This window comes from Ambystoma mexicanum, chromosome 3p, assembly GCF_040938575.1.
Source record: "Ambystoma mexicanum isolate Mex_15411 chromosome 3p, UKY_AmexF1_1, whole genome shotgun sequence".
Lineage (NCBI taxonomy): Eukaryota > Metazoa > Chordata > Amphibia > Caudata > Ambystomatidae > Ambystoma > Ambystoma mexicanum.
Window position 1 is genome coordinate 533888397 of NC_090925.1, and position 7589 is coordinate 533895985.

The following is a 7589-nucleotide window of genomic DNA, read 5'->3' on the forward strand; positions in this document are numbered from 1 at the left end:
AACACGGATAATCAGGCAGAGAAGAGAAAAATCTGCACACTCATTTAAATGGTTTTCAAAGTATGCCTAATTCTGCAGTAGAGAACACATTTTATTAGTGGGTTATATTAAAATAAGGTTTTATTAGTCAGGTTAATTGTTAATATGTTAGCTGTTAATTTTCAAATGTGTCTCTAGCAATATAGGCATTTCAGGTGAAAAATAGTGTGCATTTTTAAATGAACACGTGTGCTTTTAACTGTAAAAATAGCTTTGCATCTTATATATTAAAATCGTTTTTTTGACTGAATAGCCTGTCTTTCCTTGTTAATCTGCTAACCCATATAGCAATGCACCGCACCCTTGTGGTGGTGCTGCAAAAAAAAAAAATGCTACTTGTGCAGTAGTACTGTACTCTGTGCTGTAACATGCCAAATATCCTTACAGATCTTATAATGTTGTTCCTATACCTGCATATCTGCCACTTTTTGTACCTTGTGCATATGATTTGCACCTGTGAACTTAATCTTTGCCTGTAACTGTATCAATGCCATTTTTGTACCCTGTGCCTTACGATATGCGCCTGGTTGCCTTCGGGCCTAGCGCGCTATACAAATAAATAAAATACAAATTCAAATACAAATTGTAAATGGTCCGGTTTTGGCATAGTTCTATTTGGTTTTCCCATTACAATAGAACCCGTCATCTGTGATACTGTCAATTCCCTACAGAAGAGTGATCACTCGTAGACACCTTGACATTGTGTGTGCTTTGGCCATTCAAAAAATAAAAAAAAAACTTGGCACAGGACATCATTCTTCCGAGAGATAAATGCCGGTCAGCATCCAGCCATTGGCGGCCAAACTCTTGGGGGAAAAGCAGGTGACAGAATTTCTGAAACCACTAGACCATCACAATCGTCTACATCAAGCCAACTAGACCATCCACTGGATCAATGCAACATGTGTCAGCCTTCTGATGACCTACCCAGACAACTGCTGGTGGTAACTTATAACGTTTGATGGTCCTATGCCCCTTGGCAACTTTTGACCTGCCTAACATGGTGGGTTTGTGAATTTAGCCATTGTGGACCAGGTTTGATTGTAAAGGTGGATTCATTATCTGAAAACAGATGGGTGAAAGTGACTGTGGGCAGGATCTCTGCCTACCTTGCCCACTTGTGTCTGGGGCGTCAGATCCTGTTGCATAGTTAAGTACCCAACTACTCAACTTCATTCTTGCAATAGGAGCCTTCTTATGCTAATGTTTCTTTCAAGGCTGGCATTCCGCTTTATTTTCTATGTGTTTGCTATTGCGATATAATGACATATTCGCCAAAGTTCTGTGCATAAGAAGAAGACAGTGCATATATAAGTAAATGATGACATCAAGTAAACAGTTTATGAATCAGTGATAATGGAAATGAGATAATATTTAGGATGGAGGCAAAACATGGAAAGGGGTGAGGAGGACCTGATAGGAAGAGGAAGCCGATTTCAATGACTAGGGGCTAGAAGAGAAAAGGAACACAAACAGGATTGGGCAGAAGGAGGTTTGGGATTAGAAAAGATATATTGTGAATGGGATCAAAGTTGGAGAGGTGGCTGATAAAAGAGAGACCAAGGAGGAGAAGTAGCTGGGAGTGAAGCCATGGCTGCATTTCAAGACTATGCATAGAAAGTGGAAGAGGAGACGGAAGTCATAGGGCACCCAGGAAACATAGAGAAGAGAAGGAGTAATAAAGGTGCAAGTGGGGAGGAGCACCAGGAGACATACAGCAGATTTAAGTACATCTAAAGGCGCAAGATGGGAAACAGGGATTCCAACAAAGAGAGTGAGGCAAAAGTTCAGACAGAAAAAGATAAGAGAAGGCATACGGTGTTTAGTGGCATAACAATAAAGAAATGAGCGAGATGTGTGAAGGTTTAAGAGGAAGAATCGAGAAGTCTGAGCAGAATTAGAAATGTGGAGAGAGGAGAGAGTGGGATTAAAGTCGCCCCAAGATTTATTGCTGATAAGAGAAAGGAAGGGGGGGGAGGAAAGGACAATGAAGGGGGTGAGAGTCAGTGGAAGAGATGAGAGGGTAATGACGTATGCTGATGTTTTAGCATGATTAATATGTGAGAAATGTTAGTTCATCCAGGACTGGCTATCAAGTAGACCGTTTAAAAGTGTAGCATGGAGATAATCGGAAAAGGGGAAAAAGTAGGTACCAATCAGGGAGCCATTGGTATAGAAAAAAAACAAAAGAGATTGAAAGAAAGGATGAGGGCAGAGAGCGGGATGCGGTAGAGAGAGAAGAGAAGGGGGCCAAGAACAATATGCTTATGGACACAGACCTGAAGAGGGAAAGATGATGAGTGGTTATGTGAGAGTGGAATCACAGAAGAACAGAATGAGAATACCCAGCTGAAAAAAAGTGTAGTAAGAAGAGTGTCAAAAGCAGCTGAGAGGTCAGGGAGAATCACAGTCGATGAAAGTTTAATATTGTCAGCAGAGAGCAGGGATTTAGTGACATGGGGGAGAGCAGATTTGGTGGAGTGTCAAAAGCAGCTGAGAGGTCAGGAAGAATCACATTTGATGAAAGTTTAATATTGTCAGCAGAGAGCAGGGAATTAGTGACATGGGGGAGAGCAGATTTGGTGGAGAGTGTCAGAAGTAGCTCACAGGTCAGGAAGAATCACAGTGTATTAAAGTTTAATGGGGTCAGCAGAGAGCAGGGAATTAGTGACATGGGGAACATCAGATTTGGTGGAGTGTCAAAAGCAGCTGAGAGGTCAGGAAGAATCACAGTCGATGAAAGTTTAATATTGTCAGCAGAGAGCAGGGAATTAGTGACATGGGGGAGAGCAGATTTGGTGGAGAGTGTCAGAAGTAGCTCACAGGTCAGGAAGAATCACAGTGTATTAAAGTTTAATATGGTCAGCAGAGTGGTCAGCAGAGAGCAGGGAATTAGTGACATGGGGAACATCAGATTTGGTGGAGTGTCAAAAGCAGCTGAGAGGTCAGGAAGAATCACAGTCGATGAAAGTTTAATATTGTCAGCAGAGAGCAAGGAATTAGTGACATGGGGAGAGCAGATTTGGTGGAGAGTGTCAGAAGTAGCTCACAGGTCAGGAAGAATCACAGTATATTAAAGTGTAATATGGTCAGCAGAGTGGTCAGCAGAGAGCAGGGAATTAGTGACATGGGGAACATCAGATTTGGTGGAGTGTGTGAAAAGCAGCTGAGAGTTCAGGAGGAATCACAGTAGATGAAAGTTTAATATGGTCAGCAAAGAGCAGGGAATTCGTGACATGGGGAACATCAGATTTGGTGGAGTGTCAAAAGCAGCTGAGAGGTCAGGAAGAATCACAGTAGAGGAAAGTTTGATATGGTCAGCAGAGAGCAGGGAATTAGTGACATGGGTAACATCAGATTCGGTGGAGAGTGTGAAAAGCAGCTGAGAGTTCAGGAAGAATCACAGTAGATGAACGTTTAATATGGTCAGCAGAGAGCAGGAAATGAGTGACATGAGGACAGCATATTTGGAGGAGAGTGTCAGAAGTAGCTCACAGGTCAGGAAGAATCGCAGTGTATTAAAGTTTAATATGGTCAGCAGAGTGGTCAGCAGAGAGCAGGGAATTAGTGACATGGGGAACATCAAATTTGGTGGAGTGTCAAAAGCAGCGGAGAGGTCAGGAAGAATCACAGTCGATGAAAGTATAATATTGTCAGCAGAAAGCAGGGAATTAGTGACATGGGGGAGAGCAGATTTGGTGGAGAGTGTCAGAAGTAGCTCACAGGTCAGGAAGAATCACAGTGTATTAAAGTTTAATATGGTCAGCAGAGTGGTCAGCAGAGAGCAGGGAATTAGTGACATGGGGAACATCAGATTTGGTGGAGTGTCAAAAGCAGCTGAGAGGTCAGGAAGAATCACAGTCGATGAAAGTTTAATATTGTCAGCAGAGAGCAAGGAATTAGTGACATGGGGGAGAGCAGATTTGGTGGAGAGTGTCAGAAGTAGCTCACAGGTCAGGAAGAATCACAGTATATTAAAGTGTAATATGGTCAGCAGAGTGGTCAGCAGAGAGCAGGAAATTAGTGACACGGGGAACATCAGATTTGGTGGAGTGTGTGAAAAGCAGCTGAGAGTTCAGGAAGAATCACAGTAGATGAAAGTTTAATATGGTCAGCAAAGAGCAGGGAATTCGTGACATGGGGAACATCAGTTTTGGTGGAGTGTCAAAAGCAGCTGAGAGGTCAGGAAGAATCACAGTAGAGGAAAGTTTGATATGGTCAGCAGAGAGCAGGGAATTAGTGACATGGGTAACATCAGATTCGGTGGAGAGTGTGAAAAGCAGCTGAGAGTTCAGGAAGAATCACAGTAGATGAACGTTTAATATGGTCAGCAGAGAGCAGGAAATGAGTGACATGGGGACAGCATATTTGGAGGAGAGTCTCAAAAGAAGCTGAGAGGTCTGGAAGAATCACAGTAGATGAAAGTTTAAAATGGTCAGCAGAGTGGTCAGCAGAGAGCAGGGAATCAGTGACATGGGGAGCAGCGGTTTGGTGGAGGGTGACAGAAGCAGCTGAGAGGTCAGGAAAAACAACAGTAGATGAACATTTAGTATGGTCAGCAAAGAGGAGGGAATTAGTAAAATGGGGAACAGCAGGTTTGGTGTACAGTGTCAAAAGCAGCTGAGGGGTCAAGAAGAAACACAGTAGATGAACGTTTAATATGGTCAGCAGAGAGCAGGAAATTAGAATTAGTGAAAATGGGAACAGCAGATTTGGTGGAGAGTGTCAAAAGCAGCTGTGAGGTCAGGAAAAATCACAGTAGATGAAAGTTTGATATGGTCAGCAAAGATCAGGAAATTAGTGACATGAGGAACAGCAGATTTCATGGAGTAGCGAGGACAAAATACAGTCTGGTAGAGAAGGAGAAGTTGGTCCAGAAAAAGACCATGTGCTCGAGAACTTTAGAAAGAAAAGGTAAAAGAGAAATAGGACAGAAGTTGGCTGGAAGAGCAGGTCCAAGAGATGGTTTCTTTAGTACAGTGAGACTAGTAGCGGGCCTTTTTACGGGTTGGGCGGTATCCCGGCGGTAATACTGCCAGGAAACCATCGGGGATATCAGCGTTACCGCAAAACCCCCTGGTGCTATTAGCGCCGGATCACGGGTTTGGCGGAACAGTATTTCCCCATTCCCCATTGGGCCCATTCAGGAATTCCCCTTTCGCCTTTGGGTACAATGGGGAATTTTTGGGGCCGCTATCGACAAATTCACAGCAGATTTACCCCCAGCCCAGAGCTGGGGTTAAATCCTGCCAAACCCGTGATTTCACGGACCCTTAAATGCGGCGGTAATAGATTTACTGCTGCATTTAAGGGTTACCGCCAAACTCGTGATGAGGGAGTCTAAGTTGGCTGTGGAAAGGGAGATATTAATAAGGGCAATTAAATAAGGGAGGAGGAAGGGATAGGCTAGGGGGATAAGGAAAGGGGTTATGGGACAGTGATGGAAAGACATAAGATGGCTTTTTTTCCCTCCTCTGCAGCATGGAAAAAACATCAGTATTCACTGTGCAACCAATGGCATTTCCCTCACTGGTGCAGAGGCTGGTCACAATTACAGAACTACGTGTTCTGTCAAACACTGGGTGGTGAGACATAACCACACCACAATCCAGCACAGCCAATCGTGTGTGGTTCCAAGTCCAAGCGCTTGTTGACCTGGAAGAAAAGAAGCCACCATGCATTTCCACTCCACTTCTCAAATTAATTATTGGTTGCAGGGTAGTTCTTGGTTCTGTTATTCTCAGTGCTGTTTTACCAAGTGTCCTTTATCAGTCTAACCTGTTGCCTACACTAGCCCACTTGTTGGATCTGTCTGGATATGACATTGCCGAGTCACAATCCTGAACGGTAATTCATTCCAGTCTATATTATTTGGATCTAATTGTTGAGTATTTGCTGCCCGCTTGTTGCCGAACTTGCATGTTGCTCTGGGCTGTGTTTGGGTCCGATGTGGTCCAGTGCTAGCCTGCATGTTATCTGAACAAGGCTTCTTACACTTGGACTCTTGTGATCTATTTCATCCAACTGTTCCTGGATCAAGATTCACCTTGTCTGTCTACAAGTCATTGTGTTTCTGACACATGTGGGAGTAGAGACTGAGTATGCTCCTCCTTCCCTGTTCTTTGAACTCTGCCAATCACAGAACTTGATCTTCCTCCTGCAGTTTCATCACCAGTAAGCCTGTGACGCTAATTTGAGCTCACCTGACCATTTAAACCAGTATAAAGACCTTTTTGAACTTTGATGGATCCTCTGGTGGCTGTGTTCCCTTTCTTTATTAAAGTGCATCTGCATTCTGTGCAGGTAGCACCCTAGCACTAAAGCCCTTTTTGTTTGTCTAGTCTTCAAATTTTTCTGATAGAGCGGTTACTTACTGGTCTCAGGACTCTACACCCACCAAGGATATACCACATAGGTTTCAGGTTGATTTGAGCCTCCTTCCAAGTAGGACACAGACTCCCAGTAGGTAGGTGGGGGTTTAGATCCTGGGTTTTCTGTTATACTCTTATTCATCAGTGGTTCTATTTGTTGTATCTCAATGCCATTTGTGTCTGATAAAATGTATTTCTATTGCAAAGTCTGTTTGTGAGTCCCATCATGGTTTGTTTTGGGTGAATGTTCAAATTGTGTAGGAGATATTTCATGCCCATTTGTTTGCCAAGCCTTCCCTATAGTATCAAAGAGTAATTCCACAGCCTGTCAAGTAGCAACTACTGTTCCCAATCACCACCCAAAATATATAAGGTTAGTAGTGGAAAACATTTACGCAAACACATTCATATGGCTAAATGATTAGCATAACACAACAATGATTTACTAATATTTTGTTGCTGCCCTTGATTGTTTGTAGAAGAACACAATTGCTCTTTGCCTCCATTTCAGCATGATAACGTTGACTACTGGTTTTTGCATACTCCCTGCCTTACATTGCAGTGATTTGATGTGCTCACTTTTGACGGATGCCTGGATCATCTTCTATCTATAAATATCTTCTTTCCGTTTATATGGTATAATTATAATTGTTCTTTGATAATGCACGATGGACCAGGATTCCACCCTATGTTACTGTGTTGTCTTTCTTCCAGGACAAACACGTTGCCCCTGAGCTATCCCCCCTCTCTACAGTAAACATCCTTCTAGTAGTTAATCATCTTCAATAGACATTCTCCTAAATACCTATGAACAATCATTCAATCCCTCCCCGAACTATCACTTGCATGACTGTCTAAATATATGTGAGCAAAAAGGTTGCACTGATTTCTACCAGCTTTATTGCAGTTGTATCCCAATCCAACAAAAAAGTGGATTGCAATCACTAGACCATCAGTCCAAGACTAGAAAATGCATCCAGACTGATGTTTTGAACCCACTAAGAATATTTGACCTTCTATTTATTACCCATATATTCCCAAAAGAATAAATAACCCTTAAGTGGTGATGGCCAAATTGTATGATCCTTCTAAAATGTTAATCAAGGCTTCAAAAAGAGGCTTTGATTAAGCATCCACCCAGACCTAGTGCAAGGATTTATTACGCCCTTGTTGAATGAT